Below are 22,331 nucleotides of genomic sequence, written 5' to 3'. Positions count from 1 at the left end.
GCTCACAGGTTTGCATAGAGGACAGAGAACGTTCCAGGGAGGTGGCACTGAGAGGCTGTTTCCTGTTGCTGTGACAAATACCCTGACCAAAGCAACGCAAAGGAGGAGGGTTTATTGGGCTCACAATTTTAGGTTACTGTCCATCACTGTGAAGATGTAAAGACAGCAGGTACTTGATGCAGCTGGTCACATCCCATCTACAGTCAAGAGCAGAGGACAATGAATTAATACGAGCATCCCAGCATTTGGCTCCTTTCCTCCACTCCCCTCAGTTCAGGATTTTCTGCTCAGAGAATGGTACTGTCTACAATGGGTGGATCTTCCCTCGTAGGCCAACCCGCCATCCACAGTGAGCCTGGCTTCCCCATAGACCAACCCACCATCTACAATGGGCATGGCTCCCCATAGACCAACCCACCATCTACAATAGGCATGGCTCCCCATAGACCAACCCACCATCTACAAGGGTATGGCTCCGCATAGACCAACCCACCATCTACAATGGGCATAGCTCCCCATAGACCAACCCACCATCTACAATGGGCATGGCTCCCCATAGACCAACCCACCATCTACAATGGGCATAGCTCCCCATAGACCAACCCACCATCTACAATGGGCATGGCTCCCCATAGACCAACCCACCATCTACAATGGGCATGGCTCCCCATAGACCAACCCACCATCTACAATGGGCATGGCTCCCCATAGACCAACCCACCATCTACAATGGGCATGGCTCCCCATAGACCAACCCACCATCTACAATGGGCATGGCTCCCCATAGACCAACCCACCATCTACAATGGGCATGGCTCCCCATAGACCAACCCACCATCTACAATGGGCATGGCTCCCCATAGGCCAACTCAACATCTACAATGGGGGTGACTTCCCCATAGGTCAACCCTATCTTGACAGCCTGTCACTGAGTCTCTTTTACCAGATGATTCTGAATTGTGTCAAGTTGACAGTTAAGACCAACCATCACACACAATTAATAAAGTTTGATATTTAATTGAACTATAAATTCATTAACCATAAAATAGATTTTTGTCTACTTCTTCAGTGTTTTTTGTTGCCAAGCATGGTGCTGTATACCTACAGTCTAAACACTTGAGAATCTGAGGCAGGAGGATTCCTGTAGCTAAAAAATGAGGACCACTTGAGCAAGACATAAAAACAAAAGACCTCTTCTCAAAAACAAAGCAAGACGCCATTTTTGTTATAGACTACAGCACGAGCACATGAATTAGCATACCAGAAGCAGAACCATCAGTGGACAATCTTCGATCTCCACATACTGCCCCACTGAAGGTCCTCAGGGGCACAGACTCTTGTGGAGTCGTTATCTCACGTAGAAAGAGGAAATGCAACACCCATGATACATAGTAAAGTGTGGGATTCTTTGGTAAGGCACTCAGTCCCAGCCAATAATGTCCACTTATCCCCCAAACCCCTACCCACTCCCCAAGGTTTATATGGCCCCTTGTTACCCTCAATAAAGGAGAGCTATTTCACAGGAAACCCCCAAGAAAGCTGTTTCTCCCCAACACTCAAACCAACTGAGATCCTGAGAACCCACCCCTCCCGGACAAGCAGCATTTTTTCCATTCTGCCCGATGTGCAGCAGTCCCTAGATGTGCAGACAAAAGCCAAACCAGCCAGCACCGCATAGAAACCCATGAAACTGTGTTAGACTAAAATATCTGGGCATCCCATGGCCCAGTCAGGTCAACCCACAAGATGAATCAACATAAGAAACACATAACTTCTGTCAGACGGTGTGGTTTTTACCCTCTTCTTATGAGTTTTTCTCTGGCCTTAACCTCTTGTCATAATTAACAAAGCTCCACTTGGTATGAAACAGGAGTTACCCAGCTCATGCCCCTAAGCTGCACAGATACCCCACGCCCTTCCCTGTAGAATTCCTTTGCTGTGGTTGGGGAATTTTGCCTCCCATCAGACACATGCTTTGGAAGTCGCTGGCTCACTGGAAGCCACCTCCCATTTATTTCTGGGTCCCCTGTACCCTACAGCAATGTTTTGCATCTAGCAGATATTCAGAAGCTGTTTGTGAACCGACATACAGAGCTATATATTTCTTTCTAGAAGATTACGCAACCAAGTTGGGTTAATCTCCAGATCATGGGAAATGTTTAAGCAGGTTTCTACTTCTCTTAAGTCAGGAGTGTCAGCTGGTGGAGGTGAGAGGATTAGAGGTACCAATGGGAGTCAGATGATGTGGGCTCAGGCCCTGACATCAACAGGCATGGAGTGACCTCAGAGCATTCTTCCAAGCCTTCCTGAAACCCAGAGTCTTTATCTCCTATAAAAAAAAAAATGTGTGAATCTCAGTGCCAAGTCTATATTGCTTCAAAGATACTGCTGTGGGTGGTCTGCTCTGGTTTTCTGTAAGTTGTGGGTGACAGAGCACAAGGCTCCTGCTTCTTACCCCTAGCCGTGAAGGTTTTGCTGCATCCTGCAGAGGCTCTTGGGACTCTCCGAGTCACGGTGGGAGAAGCCAGTCCTGCAGTTTGTTCCGAAGTTGCTGATCTGTGAGAGAAAATGTTCCCCCCCCCCCCTTTGAGCATCTGATAGCTTCTACTTGTTTCAAAATAAAAGTGATATGTTTGGGGCCGGGAGAGGCTAGAAGCGGCCGGGAACAGGGGGAGGAGACAGGAGGGGACAGGCTGGGAGCAGGCTCAATAGGGAAATGTTGTGTACCGACTCATGAGGGTGGGTTCTATCCCAGAATCCGTAAGAACAGTCATGCAACGAGGCATGTGACACAACCTCGGCACTAGGAAGTTGGAGGTTAGCCATCACCTACCAGCCTGACCTAATGTGTGAGCCTTGGGTATGAGGGAGAGGGAGAGGGAGAGGGGGAAGAGGAGGGGGAGAGGGAGGGGGAGGGGAAGAAGAGAGGGAGGGGGAGGGGAAGAGGGAGAGGGAGGGGAAGAGGGAGAGGGAGGGGGAGGGGGAGGAGAAGAGGAAGAGGGAGGGGGAGGGGGAGGAGAAGAGGGAGAGGGAGAGACTTTGTCTCAAATACAGGTGGACAATGTCTGAGAAATGATACCCAAGGTTGACCTCTAGACTCCATGTGCACATGCATACCCATACGTACACTTTCATACATCTATATACGTGTGTGTGCAAGTGTGTGTGCACGCACACACACACACACACACACACACATCAGGTAAACTATCAGATACTTTTTTTATTCCTGAATGAAATCTTAACGATGGACTCTCACGTACTCATCTGTAAAGTGGAGACCAATGGCGGACATCTCGTGGGGGATGTTCAGTCATCAGACACGATATCTACCGTGTTAGAGCACAGGCAGAGTAGGCTTCTTACATCCAGTACGATGCCATGCTGTTCGAGTTCTGAATTCTACAATGGCTCACATCCCAGAGTCTCTACATTCTCCTTCGGCCGCACACTCTTAGAGCCAAATGTCTTTGCTGCTTTCATATCCACCTGAGGCCACATGTCCTTCCTGCCTCCAGGTCTCCACTTCCTTCTCCCTCCACAGCTGCACACACCTCTCTGCTGCTCTCACGACACACGGGGATGTCCCTGTCTGGACCTGGATGGCTCCTTCCTGAATGTCTCATCCCCTCGGTTATCCACACTCAGTCACCCACACAGTTGGACCCTCAGCTGACACAGCCCTTTACTCAGTGTCCCTTCTCCAGCCGGTCGGGTCCAGACGACCACGTGGACACTCAACCGAGCTACTTCCTTCTCCAGCAGGCCCCGCCCAGACGACCACGTGGACACTTAACCTAGCTACTTCCCCCACTGGCATTCCTCTCCTAGCCCCACCTTTCGCTCCATAGCACCCACCGCTTCCTGCCTTCTGCACACTGGGCTCGCTTCTAACACCTGGCACTGCTTCCTTCTCAGCTCGGAGTATCAGGAGGGTGCAGATGGTTCTTTCCTATTCTGTGCACTAGCAGATCCCCACGCCTGCAAGAACCTGAACATAACAGACTCTTACCGAGTGGATGAAAACACGATTCATATACGACAGGAAGCTGATGCTTGGTGTGGAGAGACCCCACTCCCCCACTCCCTCACCCCAAGACCACCCACAGCAGCAGCGACAACAGGGAAGGTGAGAAGAGCCCTGGGGAGATGGGTGTGTCAGTAAAGTGCTTGCCATGTAAACATGAGGACTCTAGTTCAATCCCTCATACCCATGTTGTCTTAGGGTCTTACTGATGTGAGCAGACACCGTGACCAAAGCAACACTTAAAAGACAACATTTAATTGGGGCTGGCTTACAGGTTCAGAGGTTCTGTCCAGTATCATCAAGGCGGAAGCATGGCAGCATCTAGACAGGCATGGCGCAGGAGGAGTTAAAAGTTCAACATCTTGTTCCAAAGGCAAACAGAAGATTGCCCCCCAGGAAGCTAAGACGAGGGTCTTAGAACCCACGCCCACCGTGGCACACTTCTTCCAACAAGGCCACGCCTACCCTAACAAGGCCACACCTCCTAATAGTGCCATTCCCTGTGCTAAACATATTCAAAGCACCACTCATAGGAAAAGCCAAGTATGCGGGAGTTCATTTCTATCTCAGTGCTGGGGAAGGAAGGACAGGAATATCCCCTGGGACTCACTTAGAGGTTGCTCTCTTGCCTCCAAAAACATACGCATATGAACACAAACACACACATGTACTTACATGCACACACACAATGAAGAAAAGGGAATGCAGAAAAGGATTAAGGTAGGAGCGGAAACAGATTTCCTGGGAACAAGGAATAGACCTTTTCGCATCTGGTACAATCTACCTCCCACCCAGTCACACCTTTGGGTACACGGCTTCCAGAACATGGGAGCCCAGGATAGGAAAAAACAGAAACAAAAACCATGCTTCTCCCCGCTCCTAATGCTGGACCCTCTAATACAGTTCCCCACGTTGTAGTGAACCCCTCGAACCACAAAATTCTTTTCATGTTTACTTCATAACTGTAATCTTGCTACTCTCTCAAATTAGAATGTACACATTTGTGTTTTCTGATGATCTCAAGCAACCTTTGTGGAAGAGTCATTCAGCCACAGAGGGATTGCATGGTTTAAGAGCTACTGCAAAGGTTCTACCCAAGCCTGTGTCAGCCACACAACCACAAAGGCAGTTTAGAAAATTCTGTGCCTCTACGTGAGCATTCTACACAGAGAATACTACTTCAGATGGCACCCCAACTCACACACTATTTTGGGAGGGGGACATTTTCAATAGATGTCACAATCTTCCATTGAAAAGCTGAGGAGAGCTTGATAACAGAAACCAGAGACTTGAGTCGGAGCGCCTCAGCATTCTTGGGTCTGGGCTGGACACATGGTATTATTCAGGGCTCACATCTCTCCAAGTCGATCCTATAGATTTTTTCCTAAACAAAGGGCCTAGCCATCTCTTTACCAAGATATAAATCAGCTGATCTCAAAATGTCATTGGAAATGCCAGTGGTATAGATTTCAAAAATAACATTTAATGGAACAAGATTGGACCGGTTACTTTCTCTGATTTAAAAATGTGCTTTGAGGTCATAATAGCTAGGGCTGAGTTGCTGTGAGGGAAACAGGAGGGTCTGGAGATATGGAAGACAGGCGTGCTAAGCAGTCCAAGGAGGAACACAAAGAACTTTGGACAAGTCATAGAACCTATGGACATTAGAAGGCTGGTTGGACCTTTTTCCCTACCACACACAAAAACCTCCTTTGGGAAAAACTGTACACAAAATGTGAAAGACACAGGCCACTGAAACCTAAAAAAAAAAAAAAAAAAAATGCAGGGACCAGTCTTCCTGTCCCCAGGTTAGACAAAGGCTCTCCAGATAACAGGAAGCAAGAAAAATAAAATAAAATAATGGACAGGTTGAGCTTAGCATTAAAATCTGTAGCTTGTCATTAAGAAAATAAAAGGGGAGGTTGGCCTATAGACCAACTGGTGTAGCATAAATGAGACCCCAGGTTCACCCCCAACACTTAAACTAGGTGTGGGGATAACGTGCCTGAAAGCCCAGCACTGGGGGCATGTGGCAAGAGGATCAGAAGTCAAGGATCAGCTTCAGCTACGTAGCAAGTTTGAAGCCAGCCCACATTAAGCCACAAATTAAGGGAAAACCATACACAAAATGTACAACCAATAAAATCTCCCCATCTAGAACATGAAAAGACCTTCCATAACTCAACAATAGAAGAACAGCTCAAGAAAAAAATGATCAAATTATTTGACAGACATTAATAATAAGCTCACGAGAGAGGATCTATAGATAATCAATACCAACAGGAAATGCATGGATGATCAATATGAATGTTGTCATGGGCTGGGAATAAGGCTTAAGAGTACAACCCTTGCCAAGCATGTGAAAAGCCTTAGGTTCATTCCCAGTACCATAAAAAATAAACAAAAACCCCTGACCATGTGTTCAATTGAGAGCCTATGTATGCATACCTATTCAGATATCCAAAGCTAAAGACTAATGGGGCCAGCAAGCCCCGGTCACCTAGCTTTTGGTTTAGGTCCTGAGGATTTGAACTCGGATCCCGGTACTTGCACGGCCAGTGCCCTACCCATTGGACCAACTTCCCAGCCTTCTTCCTGTCTTCCTGCTCTGTACAGGACTCTGGGTGACAACACAGCAGATTTGCCTTCAGGATCACAGATAGAGCTCATGATGTTTCAGTTGACACGTGACAGCCACTGAGTTTTCACACACTGACATATTGATAAAAAGTCTTTCTGGGCTGGAGAGATGGCTCAGCCATTAAAGGCTAGGCTCACAACCAAAAAATAAGAGAGAAAGTCTTTCTATTATCACTTTTTAAAAATTCGAGAATTAGTATGTTTTGCCAAATGCTTTCCTCCATCTGGCTAAATAACCATGTCATATTTTCCTTTGGCCTATCAACATGGTGGATTTTACTCACTAAAAGATTTTCACTAAGTTTTAAGTACACTTCACATGTCTGGGACAAATTCCGTGCTCTCATGATGGACTACTTTTTGGCTTTAGTTTTTATTCGTGTGTTGTTTTAAAATGGGATGTCATACAGCTAAAATTGGTCTCAGACTCACTATGTAAGTGAGTCTGGCTTTGAGCTATGTAGCCAAAGCTGGCCTTGAACCCTGATCCGTCTTCTTCCATCTCCCAAGTACAGGGATTACGGGTGTGCACCAGCCATTTTTAGAGAACAGACAACTGAAAAATTTCTGGCCCATGAGTCCCTGTTGGGCTGTGATGTCACACATGTCCTGCCCTCTGACGACAACTGTGTGCCCAGTCCTGAGGCTGGAAGTGGAAGTAGTCTCTTAGGCTCCTTTTGTTTCCCTCAGTGACCAAGAATGCAGTAACACTTGCTGAATGGATTATGGGTTGGACAGTTAGGCGAATAAACCAGTCTGGTCAGACTGTGCGAAAAGTGCTGTGTAAGCACTCTGGCGTGTCAGGCTATTCGTCATGGAAGAGGCAATGCCAGTGTTTTCTGAGGAGCTCGGGGCAAGGGGCAGAATCCAGCTCTGCTGGATCCCAGACTCCAAGCCAGGAGACCTTTTGTAGCTCAATGTGGGGTATCCTTATTATAATCTTGATTGTTCTTTAGTCATCTGAGACCAAAGAAAGTCTGGGGATTTAATATTTCTTCCCTACTATTGTTCAACACCCCCTTACTTCCCAAAGTGGAAAATATTCCACAGCCTCATTACACATTATCATGGGCATCCACAGAGGACTGATATCCATGGACCATGGACATCCACAGAGGACTGATATCCATAGACCATGGGCACCCACAGAGGACTGATATCCATGGACCATGGGCACCCACAGAGGACTGATATCCATGGACCATGGGCACCCACAGGACACCAATATCCATGTACCACAGGCATCTACAGACTACAGACATTCTCAGATCAGGGGTATCCACAGACTGCAGACATCCGTGTACCACAGGATCCACAAATCACAGACATCAATGGACCATGAGTATTCACAGACCTATACACATGCCCTCTGTAGCCAAGGCTGTTGCGGGTAGAATGCACAGCTACAAGCCTGTGAGATGTACCCAGATGTCTGAGGCCTGGCAAACAGCTGCAACCTCAACCTTAAAAAGACAAAACTGCAAAATGAAAGAAATCATCACATGCGTGTAAGAGACCTCACGGCTCTTCCTTCATGCACCTGAGTGGTTGGGTGTTGTTTATTTTTAATTACACTTATTTCTTTGTATAGGATGTGCACTTTCTTGCTATGAAATACCCTTGGAGGTCAAAGGACAGTTTGGTAGAAGTTTGTTTTCCTCCCACCATGTGGGCTCTGAGGATTGAACTCAGGTCATCAAGCTTGGTAGCAAGCACCCCTAACTGCTGAGCTACCTTGCTAGCTCTGGAGTTTTATTACATTTGAAAATAATGTCTATATATAAAAGTAACATATACACATACACACATATATACATATATGTGTATTATATATATGCACATAGATAGATAGGTGGATAGATAGATAGGTAGATAGATAGATAGGTAGATAGATAGATAGGTAGATAGATAGATAGATAGATAGATAGATAGATAGATAGATAGATAGATAGATAGATAGATGGATGGATGGATGGATTTGGGAATATCTAATATTTATATATTCCTATTTTTCTCTTTGAACAACCCATGGGTAAAGAGGTCTAAAAATCAGAGCCAACTTTAAACACGTTTCTAGTATTTAATTCTAAAACCTTTGCAAGATACAGTGATTTCTGCACAATGTCTCTGGGTCTCCAGAATATCCAACAGGATCTAGGACTTGGGTGCGGGATGAGAGCGGGATGAGAGCGTATCTGAAGGTTAAGCGTCTCCTGCTGGCTTGCTTAGGGTGCCCTTTGCTCGGGGACCATCCTGTGGCCTTCCCAAGCCAGTGACCTTTCTTACTTTTAATAATCGGGACTTCAGTTCTGATTACTGTTTTATTTATTAATGATGGCCTTTAACTATTCATTCGAGACAGGAGTTTCCTATGCAGCCAATGCTACTTTTGAAATCTCAGCAACCTTCCTGCCTCTGCCTCCCCATACGCTTACCACACTGAGCCACTGTTCACTGCTTTAGATGCAGAATATTGTAATTTTCCAGAGGGAAGGTGATCTTTCCACGTCCCTGCCATTTTCTGACTGCTGAGACATGGCACTGCAGTTGGTATCCCAGGGATACTGGATGAGAATGGAGACAGACTTGCTAGGCAGCACAGAGGAGCTGCTGGGATCTTGGCAACTCAGGGCACAGAAGCCACCCCAGGTGAAAGGGAGCCAGGTCCTGGTTGGCTTGTTTGTTTGTCCTTTATAAACAGATCCCAAGTGTCTCCTAAGCGGAGCTGTCAGGGCTGTCCTTGGTGGCCCAGTTAAGCACAGCAGTTGTACTGGGGGTGGGGAGCATGTCACCACACAACAGTCATCAGGAAACTGACTGGGGACAAGTTTAAAACAGAATGGATGGTTCAGATACAGCCCAGTGGCTAAGAGCACGTTCTGTTCTTGCTTAAGACTGTGGTTTGATTCTCAGCACCCACATGACAGCCCACAACCATCTGTAACTGCAGTTTCAGGGGATTCAATAGGTTTCGGGAAGGACTCGGAGGATGTAAGCACTGTAGTCAAACCCATGGCTAGTTAGTGACTATAGCCAATGACACCTGGAGTCAAGGAGCACAGCAAAATGTTAGCCTTGATGGAGCTGCCATCTTGCCAGTGGTATAATGAGGCAACAGACGTGAGCTACTCCATTTGGCTTTATGTGGGTTCTGGGGATTCAAACTCGGGTCCTGAAACTTGTACAGAAACCACTTTACCCATTGTACCATCTCTCTATGGTCATTTAAAAATAGTAATATATATATATATATATATATATATATATATATATTTCTATTTTAATTATAAAACTTTAGGTGTAGAATGATTGCTAGCCCCCATCCACACATGCACATGCAAGTACACACACACACACACACACACACACACACACACACACACACAAGCACATACCAAAAATTATGGTAGATAAATCCAGACAGATGGACTTTGGTTCTGTCTCTGTCACCTCCCAAGGAAAAGTAGAAACTTCTAGAGTCACGAAGCCATTGTGGTTTCGGTTCTCAACTTTTACAGAACAAAATGGCGGCCCCATCTCATCCATGAAAATGTTGTAATGTGTTTTTAATTGAGTTTGCTGAAGGAGATGGGAGCAAAGAGGCCGCCTGCCACTGTTAAGTGCCACAAAATGGGTCTTAAAATCAATTAAAACTAAAACTAATTAGCAGAAGAATTCATTGAAAGGAAGGTTGCTTTTTTTTTTTCTTTTTAAGAAAATTTTAATTTGTTTTCAAACTATGTCCCAACAAGATTCAGGGTGTGGTCCTCATCAGAATCAGTGAAAACCTCATGCCCCTCAAAGATGTGGCTGTCAAGGCCTAAACAATGCTCCATGAGAAGGGCAGTTCAATAACCAACCTGAGGTTTCAAAAGCATTACACAGGGAAACATTCATGTAGCCCTGGGGGACAGAAGCCTCAGGTCACCATAGAAAATCGGGCAGAGAGCCTACAGCAGTGTCTTCAGTGGGTGACTTCTCTACAGTGGCTTGTAACCAAGGGAGAATTCTTGTTTGCTTTTATGATCCATCTCAGGTGACCACATCTCCATTGATGAATGCCAGTTCTCTATAAATTGCCCCAAAGTGGCCAAAGGATGTAAGAGATGGACCGAATCTTTCTGTTTGTTTGTTTGATTGCAGCCCAACAACTAGGTTACCTGGATAGGGTGTAAAACGGTATCTTGAAGGTTTGAAATCGGACCATCCTCAAGATGGTAAACGTATATTAATCTTACCGTCTTCTGGGTATAACTTCCAAAAGGAAATAAAGTGTGTGTGTGTGTGTGTGTGTGTGTGTGTGTGTGTGACAAAGAGAGAGACAGAGAGAGACAGAGAGACAGAGAGAGGCAGAGAGACAGAGAGAGATAGAGACAGAGACAGAGAGACAGAGACAGAGAGAGACAGAGACAGATAGAGATGGAGAGAGACAGAGACACAGAAAGACAGAGAGAGACAGAGATAGAGAGAGAGACAGGGAGAGAAGTTACGATTCAGGAAGGATGATAGCTACTTGCTTTACAGCAGCATCAAACTTTTAACAGCCCAGCTGCTCTCCGACAACAGATCGGATGAGTGAGCCACTGTCCATCCATACACTGGGATAAGATGGAGAAAGAAATCAAATAACCACTAATGTATGGAACAAAGGCAAGTCTCCAAAAAATGTGCTGATCAATGACACCAGACACGGATGGACTGTCCCATCCCATCTTCAGGAAATTTGCCAACTGTCACAAGTCATCTAAAGTCCTGAAGCTCAAAACAGTGGTTACCATGTGTATGCACCTGTCAAAACTAGTTTCTGGTCAAAACTGATCAAACCGTACTTAGGACTTATGGACCACACTGAATGCAGTTCATTCCTAAAAGGCGGTAGCCATCTCACAAATAGTCTGCAACTGTGAAGATGGTTGCTGCCTTGGATGACAGAGAGTCTGTGGCCCCGGTCATAGCCTGCCCCAGTGGCAGTGTGACCTTAATGATTGGTGCCGAATCATACACTACAATTTTCCTCTCATAGTGGCTCATGTTAATCATTCTATGTGTCTCATTCAGCCAGAGGCTCTGGCAGGCTTTGGGGGAGGGGTGCAGGTGTGCAGGCTTCAGACCAGGTCCCCGGGTCATGTGGTTGGCATCGCTCAGTCCTTGGGTGTCCCTGGTCTCAAGGTCTCAGTTGCAGCTGGTGAGTGCAGGCTAGCCCGGCCACGCAGGCTTCTGCAGAAGCCACTCACAATGCAACAATTGTGTTTCTGAGACCCAGCAAAACAGGTGTCCTCCGAAGGAACAAAGCCTTCCTTCAAAGGAGAGAATGAATGATGTGTTCTGGAGCTAAAGGGAAGTGACAACTGGCCTAGGAACACGGGGTTAGGTCATCCCAAATTCTGCTTTCCACCAGGACAGCAGTTTTGTAACACTGTTTTTTAGTAACAGAACACAGTGGCTCACACATCAAGACATTTGAAAAAAATTAGAGAGGTGGGAACATCAGTTAGGCGTTTATAGCAAATTAGGGACACTCAGGTCTAGGTGACAGATGCTGTCTGAGGTTGGTGGAAGCGAGGAGGCCTCTAAGTTAATATATTCCGAAGTGGGGGATTGTTTTTGTTTTGGTTCAGCTGGGTTTTGACAGTCAGTGGGATGTTAGGTCAGGTCAGGAAGTGGGCCCATGGGGGCTGAGGATTCATAAAGTAAATTGTAGTTACACTCTGGACCTGCAACATTCTAACCTCTCTACAATCAGCGAGGTTCTAACTAGGCACTCCGGCTTGAAGGTTCGATGGGAGCAGCGTCTTCCCTGGAACTTCACGGGGATTTATTGCTGGAAGTCAGGCCAACACAGGGCTTTCTCAGAGGCCCCGACGGAAGGACAAGAGAAATATTAGTACTGTGTCTTGTCCAGGAGCAGACTTGGCAAGGTTAATGCCTCAAAGGAGTCAAAGCTGTTGTTTCTGGGGATCTGACTGTTCCCCCTGGGCTCTCCCCAAGGCAGCTATGCCTCAGATACTCCATTTTCTCTTTGCTAACACTGACTAAGCTCTCTGCGAACCCTAGCCATTCCCCTTGCAAATGCTACACAAGATACGCTGTGCTTATTTAACATGACTGGCAGAAGTCCATTAGCTTATGCAGTGGATTTCAGCTCTTGCTTCATCGTCTTTGTTCCTCATTTTCTTTATTGATAAATTTCCAGGTCTTCCCACTTGACACCATGTTGTTCATGTCCGTTTGGATGAACTTATTACAAAGGGAACCTGTGATCTTTTGCAATATAACCAGGCAGGTGTTACTCCAGTACCTTAACTCTGATCTGTTCATCAGGAACAAGCTGAAGCTCTAGTCCACACCAAGAGATGGGGACCACACCAGTGTATGAATGCAGTGGGTAGAGGCTACTGGCTGATCTGACTGCCACAGCCCAAGTGGCAAGATGTCTAAGTTGCTCCACATCTGCTACATCCCAGCAACTGGTGCTTTTTATTGGTAAATAATGATTGGTAATAATTATAAACGTGGTGCTCAAGACAATTATTTGATATATGTGTCTGGGCTGTACCAATCACACCGAGGTACTAAAGTATTCCTCAGATCTCTTAAGCATGGCTTTAGGTGGCTTTTGTTTCTGTTCGGAAATTGGGGGGCTGGAGAGATGGCTCAGCGGTTGGGAGCACTGCTCTTTCTCCCAGAGGTCCCGAGTTCAATTCCCGGTGACCACGTGGTGCCTCACAACCATCTGTGGTGGGATCTGATGCCCGCTTCTGGTGTGTGTGAGGGCAGCGACAGTGTACTTATAAAATGAATAAACAGATTTTTTTTAAGGAAATACAGTTCATCATTGCCAACTGTGATAAGCCTACTGTGCGATATAGAAATGGCACAAGTTGCCTGTTGCTCACAACTGTATCTGTGGGACTTCTGTGGTATTACTACTTGTTCCAGTTGAAACAATACCTCCAGAAAGGACAGGGAAGTGCTCAGGTTCAAGAATCTGAGAAAGCTTCCCAAGAATGCCTCCCCCAAGGTTAAAAACTTTAAGCCATCACTGGAGGTGGCAGGAGGGGGAACTCTTCAGCTGAACTGCTGCAGGCTGAGTGTCTTGCTCCAGGAATGTAACTTTCCTGAATCCTTACCCATGCTGCGGTGGGCTTTGCAGTGAATCAGGGGCTTTGGGTCACCCATGTTCCTATAAATAAATCCATTACCCATGATCTTGTAAGCCACTCCAATAAAACTACACTTTCACCAAATTAGACTGAAGAGGGGATCTTTTCTTTAGTCTGACATTAGTGCCCTGTTGGGAGCAAAAGGATGGTTGTTCGTGATTTTCTAGGAAAAGACACACACACACACACACACACACACACACACACACTAGCCAGTTGTCCCCACTTCTCCACTCCCATGTTAGGCAACCACCATTTTCTTGTTTCTATGCAGCCAATGTTTATTTTACTGTAATTTTGAATTCCTCCATTTTGTGGATGAGGCAGGCACTCAGAGAAAAGATTCTTGGTTCCGTTTTCCGTAGCAGGAAAACAGCAGCTCTAGATTCATACCGGGCTTGTTTGATGCCAACGTGACCCTCTGTATCTTTTTCCACCTGGCTGGCCTCTCTTCTATCTTTTGTGGACCTGAGACAGGCTCTAATGTCCACTGGATTGAGAAACACTGGATTTAAAAATATACTTGAGGGGCTAGTGGCTCTGCTGGCAAAATACTTGCTGGGTACTCATGCAGGCCTGAGTGGAATTCCAGCAGCCAGGGAAAAGCTTGGTGCGGCGGCACATCCTTCCAATCCCTGAGCTGGGGAGGCAGACGCATGGTGATCCTCATGGCTCCCTGACCAGCCAGTTTACCTGAGTCAGTGAGCTCCAGGCCAGCAAGAGAAGCTGTCTCCAAAAAGTAAAGTGAGCAGTTCTCTGTGAGTTCAAGGCCAGCCTGGTTTACATCTCGAGACCCTGTCTCAAGCAAAAAAAGACAAAGCCAACTAAACCAACAAACAAGAACAAAAACCAAAACCAAATAAACAACAACAACAAAAATCCAGCAAGAGGCAGGAGGAACGACGCCCAGGGTTGGCCCCTTACCTTCTCATGCGTGCAAATACTTGTCACACATGTGTGCACATACACAAAATATACTTGCTTGAGTCATTTAAAGGAAGATTTAATTCCACAAGCCGCAGAATTGGCTGGGGCAGCAGTTAAGCCTTAAAAAGAGGATATTCTTCTTACACTACCTCACTAATAATAATGACGCAGATTTTCATTGTCTAGCAGATCTTTCCGCTGAGGTAAATAGCCCTACCTGGAGGCCATGGTTATGATTGTTAGTTCATACACGAGTCGTGGCTTAAAATGTAAATTGCTCACCAATAAACCAAATGCAATGACATAATAATAAGAAGGCGAATCGATTCCTCCAGAAACACACATCTGTTCAGGCGAGCCGCCTGCCAGTCCAGCACAGCTGTTCCCATTTAAAAAAAAAAAAAAAAACGAAAGATCTAAACATAATCCTTTACAGTGGAAAGTTGGGTAAGAACATATTCGTGAAGTCTGGAAGTGGTTTGGCAATTAAGTGCGGTTTATTTTGTATATGATTCTTGCATAGCCCCCTGACCATGCAGATGGAGAATAAACAGTTGCCCAGCTCCCTCGAGGCGTCTCTGCCCATGTAGTGTTGGTAGCTCAGATCTTGCTGGAGCCATGCAGGGACTGCTGGACATTAGATGCTCCCTCCTTCCTCTGAATTCAGGAAATGTGGATAACTGCCAAGGCACACACACTTGCTGGACTGGAAGCATTCAGCCTGCTGGCCCTGTGTCATTTCTCTCTGGGTTTCACAGCGAGAAGACCTGGGCTGGAGCCAGGGAGGCGGCTCTGTGGAAAAGTGAGTCCAGATCCCCAGGACTTATGGGAAAGCCAGGTATAGTGGCTCATGCCTGTTGTCCTAGCACTAGAGAGGCTCACTGGCCAGTTAACCTATCTGAATGAGTTTCAGGTTTAGTGACAGATCCTACCGATAGATAGATAGATAGATAGATAGATAGATAGATAGATAGATAGATAGATAGATAGATATAGATGGATGGATGGATGGATGGATGGATGGATGGATGAAGAGATGAATAAATGGGTAGATGGATAAACGAATAAATGGATGAGTGGAGGGCAGGACAGATGGCTTAGTGGTTAGGAGCACCCACACAATGGCTCACAACCACCTCTAACTTCAGTTTCAGGGGATGTGATGCCCTCTTCTAGCCTTTGTAGGTCTTACCTGTACATGGTGCTTACACATCTCTACAGGTAAAAGAGTCTCAAAATAAAATAAGTCTTTAAAATATGAGACGGAGGCAGTCGGATTCCAGCAGCAGCTGTGGTGGCTCAGTTTTTCTGTAGCTCTTTCTGTCTCCCTTTCATTTCTGGAAACGTGACCTCTGGTGTGGCTGCCTCTGATGGTGTCACCAAGGTGTTCAATGACATGAAAGATCGCAAGTCTTCAAAGCGAGAAGTGAAGAAAGAAGAAGTGCTCTTCTGCCTGAGTGAGGACAAGAAGAACATCATCCTGGAGCTGAGCAAGGAGATGTAGGAGATATGGGCAGACTGTGGGCGACCCCTACACCACTTTGGTCAAGATGCTGCCAGACAAGGACTGCCTATGCTCTCTATGGTGCAACCTATGAGACCAAGGAAATCAAGAAGGAGGACCTGGTGTTCATCTTCTGGGCCCCTGAGAATGCACCCCTTAAGAGCAAAATGATCTATGCCAGCTCCAAGGATGCCATCAAGAAGAAGCCGACAGGAATCAAGCATGGATTATGAGCTAACTGCTATGAGGAGGTCAAGGACCGCTGCACCCTGGCAGAGAAACTAGGTGGCAGCTCCGTCATTTCCCTAGAGGGCAAGCCTTTGTGGGCCACCTCCAGCCATGCCTGGAGCATCTAGCAGCCCCAGACCTGCTCTTGGGCGCTGCAGGCTTCCCCTTTCCTGCCAGACCAGAGGGGGTAGGGGGATCCCAGCAGAAAGAGGGTTATCCTTTCACCCCAGTTGCCAAACATCCCTCCCACCCCCTGGACCATCTTTTCCCTCTGCCCTTGATGGTTCTGGACTTTCCAAACTGCTTTTGATCTTCTGATTCCTCTTGGGTTGAAGCTGACAAAGTCCCTTCCTAGGCACCCAGTTTTGGGGGAGCCTGTATTTTTCTAATGACACCCCTACTCCTCATCCCTCACCATCCCATGCTACCAACTGCTAACCACAACAGTGACTCTTTGCTCGTTAGTTTAGTTCTGTGTGGAAATGAAATGTGGAAATGATCCTCCCTGCACCAGCTGGTTGCCCTCCCCCTTCCCTAGATCTTGGCCACTCATGGAAGCAGAACCAGTAAGGGACCTTCAATTAAAAAAAAAAAAAAAAAAACAGTAAAAAGGCGAATTAACAACAACAAAAATGAGATGGAGAATGATTGAGGAGCTGGGCCACTGCTTCTACATGGATATGAACATTCATGCAACACACACACACACACACTCACTAACACACACAGACACACACACATGCAGTCACATACACACATACATGCAGACACACAGACACACTCACATACACACTCATACACACACACATGCACACACACACTCACACACACACAGACACACACAGATGCAGACACATACAGGCAGACACACACACTCACATACACACACACACTCACATACACACACAGACACACACACATGCAGACACACACACACACTCACATACACACACACACGTACACACACATGCACACACACATTCACACACACAGAGACACACACATGCAGACACATACACACATACATGCAGACACACACACACTCACATACACACACATGCACACACACACTCATACACACAGAGACACACACACATGCAGACACATACAGGCAGACACACAGACACACACACTCACACACACACTCATACACACACATACTACTACTACTACTACTACTACTACTATTACATTGTTTTAAAGGTTTAAAAGGTACAAAGAAAGAAACCCAGGCTAAATCAGAAGCAATACCACTTGTCCTTGGTATCCATGAAAACCAATAGGAGCTGGACTGTAAGTGCTTCCTCCTCTTGGTTCTTTGGTGATCCTCCTGTTTGAGTCTATCTGACCTTCAACCCTGCTCCATCTTCCAGGGTGAATCAGGCCATGGAAAAGATGAGGAAGGCAAGAGACAGTGGTATGATGAGCGTCCAGGCATAAGGCAAGGTCTTGTTTCTCTGCCTCATGCTCCTCAGTTATGGATTCAGAGACACCCCAGTCATGTTCTGACTTAGTTACTTCTGTTGCTTGTCTGATGCCCAATGGAAGCGACTTAAGGGAGGAGGGTTTCTTTAGACTCACATATTGAAGAGCACAGTCCATCATGGTGGGGAAGGCATGACAGCAGGAGTGTGAAGCAGCCAGTCACATCACATCTTCAGTCAGAAAGAAGAGAGAGACCGATGCTGGTGCTCAGCTTGCTTTCTCCTTTCTGTTCAGTCCAGGACCCCAGCCTAGGGGATGGTGCCACCAACAGTAAGCACTCACCCCAGATAACCTCATCCAGGAACTCCCCCCACAGTCCTGCCCGGAAGCTGGTTTTACAGCTCTTGTCAATTTTGCAACCAGTATCAACTTTCATCCTATCAGTAATAGGAGGTGTAGCTGTAAATGCCTGGCATTTCACATGCCTAAGCATGAGGAGGCCAGAGAATAGCCTTGGGTGTAGTTTTCAGGAATAGACGACACTTCATTTGAGACAGAGTCTCTCAAATCGCCCAGAGCTTCTCCACGAGGCTATGCTGGATGACCTGTAAACTCTGGGGATCCACCTGTCTCCGCCTCCCCAGTGCTGGGATTATATATAGGTATGTGGTACTGAGTCTGGAGCTATCACATGGATTCTAGGACCCAAACTCAAATCCTCATGTCTGCTCACAGGCAGTCTCCCAACTCTCCCCTGCCCTGTAAATAAGATGTCTTTAGTATAGCAAGAAGTTCCATGAGTCCGTAATCTGGTATGCTCCCAGAGAGTTCATTTCAAAGGGGGATTAAGGGGGCTGGAGAGATGGCTCAGTGGTAAGAAGCACGTGATGTTCTTCCAGAGGACCTGAGTTCAGTTTCTAGCAACCACATCAGGTGGCTTACACCGATCCATGTCTCTAGTGACAAGGGGTCCCACACCTCTGGCCTCTGCAGGCATCTTCACTTGTATGGACGTATGTTTCACATGACCAGATGCACAGTATGTTTCTGGTCCCCATCTCACCTCCATTCCCCCCTTTGAGCTCATAGTCCAGTGGTTCCCGTAGAGCAGAGGCTTCTGGGGCATGAAGTACACTGTCTGACTTCCATTTGCATGCTGCCACGTTTTGGAGGTGGGATGTCATTCACCCCCAGATGTCTCTCTGCATCACAGCCTCAGAAAAAGTCAGAGACACACATATCTGAACCCAAGGTGTGACGCCCTCAGTCTGGCTGCGTCCTCTGAGCAAATGCTCTGTGTGAGCACTGGCTGGGGCCGGCTGACCTGCCACCGCGGGCCAGGGGGCCAGAACCGTGGAAAAGTGAACGTTGCTTCTTTAATTTCCTCCTCGGCCGCCCGAGTCATTAACTTCAGCGCTACCCCAGCGCTCCTGTGACAGTGTTTATCTTAAAGGGAGTGTGTGGCTGGCTGTTTAAAAGGCAGACTCCCAACAGAAGAAACCTGCAGAGAAGAATCCACTCAGCTACCCTGGAAGGGTCCTTGTAATACTCTTATCCTCTTTCAGGAACTGAGAGTAACCACTCTACATGGAGAATGATTAAAGGGAAGAGAGGATTTAGGAGATGTGCTGGCTAGTTTCATGTCAGCTTGACAAACTAGAGTTATCAAAGGGAACTCAACTGAGAAAAATGCCTATATAGGATCCTGCTGAAAGGCACTTTTTAAATTAGTGATTGACACGGGGAGGGCCCCGCCCACTGTGGGTGGCTCCATCCCCAGGCTGGTGGTCATAGGTTCTATAAGAAAGCAGGCTGAGCAAGCCACAGAGAGCAAGCCATGAGCAAGCTACTAAGCAGCACTCTTCCATGGCCTCTGCATCAGCTCTTGCCTCCAGGTTTTTACCCTGTTTGAGTTTCTGTCTGACTTCCTTCAGTGACGAATAACGGTTAGATGTATAAGCCAAATAACCCCACCCCCAACTTGCTTTTGGCCCCGGTGTTTCATCACAGCAGAACTAACCCTAAGAAGGACAGACATGGTTTTTAGGCACAGATCGGGGGGGGGGGGTAAAGTGGTTAATATACAAGCATGGGAACATGTGTTTAGGTCTCCAGAACCCACACAAAAGTCAGGCTTGGTGACATGTCCCCCAATACTAGGATGAAGGAAGAGACAGAGGAGCCCTGGGGCTCATCAAACAGCTGGTCTGCTCGAAATGCTTCAAACCCCCGTCTCAGATTATAAGGTGGAGGGCAACAGAAGAAGCCAGATAATGACCAACTCCATGGCAACGCACACATGTACACCTGGGTGTACATCATACACAATGAATAATTAGTAAAAAAAAAATCAATAAAAGGATACTGGAGAGATGGCTCCAGGGTTAAATGTGCTTGCAGAGGACTTGGTTCTGTTCCCAGGACTCGAGTGGGTGCCCACAACCACCTGTAACTCCAGCTCCAGGGGACCTCACACCCTTCCTTGGCCACCAGTGCCCAGGGCATGCGTGTGGTGCACACACATCCACGCAACCAAGCACTCTCATAAACATAAGATAGAAATAAGTATTCTGATAAGTAAATAAATCGACACAAAGAATGGGGAGAAGAAAAACATGGGTTGACTTTGTCTGTCCCAAGGTCAAGTTGTGTTCTAAGTTTCTACCTGTCTGTGAAGATGAACGCCATCACAGTCTTTGCTCTCACTGGATCCCAAGGCACCAGCTACATCTTAATCCCATCTGCCTCAAGTGCCTCGGATGGCAGAACGCCTGATCTTAGCTGGAGATCAGCTCACCCCACTACAGCTGAGATAAATTTGAAGTTAAATTTGGGTGCTGGGAGAATATTTGGTAGGATATTGTCAGATAATAAATTGGAGAGTTTGGGGGTTTTGTCACTACCCCCTGATCACCTCAGTGCCTAAGAAATCGTGCTAGGAAATTGTTTGTGTTACTATTTTACAGTGTATAAAGCCCAGGGGGAGGTGAAGAGCCCCTCTCCGCCTCTGTGGGTCTCATCCACATCCGTAAGAACTGACTTCCTAAAAACACATGGTGTGCTGGGACGACTCAGACATCCAGGAGACAGGGTTCTTGCCCTCCAAATAAGACCACATTTTTAAAAAGAAAAACACACACACAGAGAGACACAGATACAACACATACATACACACAAACATCACACCACACACATACACACACACACATGACCACACATACACCATACCACACACACCACACAACATACATCACACACCAAATATACACATATTCACATACACACACACAACACACACACATACACCACACACACCACACACTCACACACACACACATTCACACACATAAATACCAAACACCACACAAACACATACACCACACACACCACACTCTCATATACCACACCACACACACAAGAGCAGGAGGATTTCTGTGGGAGGAAGGCATGTGCCTCATGAAAGATGCAATTGGTGTTTCTCGAAGGCAGTGGGCCTGAAATACACAGAAATGAATGCTTTTGTAAATGAAGTTAGATTTTAAATGCATGAGAGGAACCAACTGTTTAAAGGAAACTGGCAGAGAATTGCTCTCCCTCAATCAAAAAAAAAAAAAAAAAAAAAAAAAAAATCAGTTAGCAATGAGAATAACCATCGTCTCTTTTATCGACCTCATTAGCATCAATTTTTCATTTTGGTAAATTTCAGGATCTGAAAATGCAATGCGGAGGACCTTTCTACATTCTTACTTTGGGAAAGCAAAGGACAATGTTGTCTCTGAGATTGTTAGCATCTGCTGCGTGTTTTATCAGGACCATCAAGGCTGTTCCTAGAATTCCTCATGAATTCTAGTACTGTCGAGTAATGATGGGGTCTCACAAGTCAGAAGTCAATACAAGACTCAGCGCAGTCAGGAAAGTGCTTACCTTACAAACACACAGATCCAAGTCTGATCCCCAACCTGTGTGTTGTGTGTGTGTGTGGGGGGGTGGTATGTGTTGTGTGTGGTGTGTGTGTGATGTGTGTGGTGTATGTGTGGTGTGTGTGTGTGTGTGTGTGTGGTGTGTGTAGTGTGTATAGTGTGTGTGTAGTATGTGTGTGGTGTGTGTGGTGTATGTGGTGTGTGTGTGTATGTGGTGTGATGTGTGTGTAGTAGTGGTAGTAGCAGTAGTTGTTGTTGTAGCTGCTCAGACTTTTAACCCTGGTGCTGGTGAAGCAGAATCATGTGGAATCCCGAGATGCCCTGGCCAGCCCGCCTGGCTGAATCAAATTGGTAAACTCAAGGCAAAAGTGAGATGTGCTGTCTAAAAACAAAATGCAAGGTAAACAGCAGGCAGGAATCCAAGAGTGGCAGCCACGACTGTCCTCTGGCTTCCACACATGCATGCACGTGTGGGCACACACACATATACAGAGCAC

General features: G+C 46.5%; 1 pseudogene across 1 annotated transcript; it reads left to right on the top strand.

Moving 5' to 3' along the window:
• Positions 1–3,247: 3,247 nt before the first annotated feature.
• Positions 3,248–16,617, top strand: LOC308424346 (cofilin-1-like; annotated as a pseudogene). Its single transcript has 4 exons — positions 3,248–3,336; positions 3,919–4,129; positions 15,516–15,559; positions 16,072–16,617. The product of its transcript is annotated as a cofilin-1-like (transcript).
• Positions 16,618–22,331: the final 5,714 nt, after the last annotated feature.

Source organism: Micromys minutus, assembly GCF_963924665.1.
Source record: "Micromys minutus genome assembly, chromosome: 9".
Lineage (NCBI taxonomy): Eukaryota > Metazoa > Chordata > Mammalia > Rodentia > Muridae > Micromys > Micromys minutus.
This window is presented reverse-complemented; position numbering and strand designations above follow the sequence as displayed.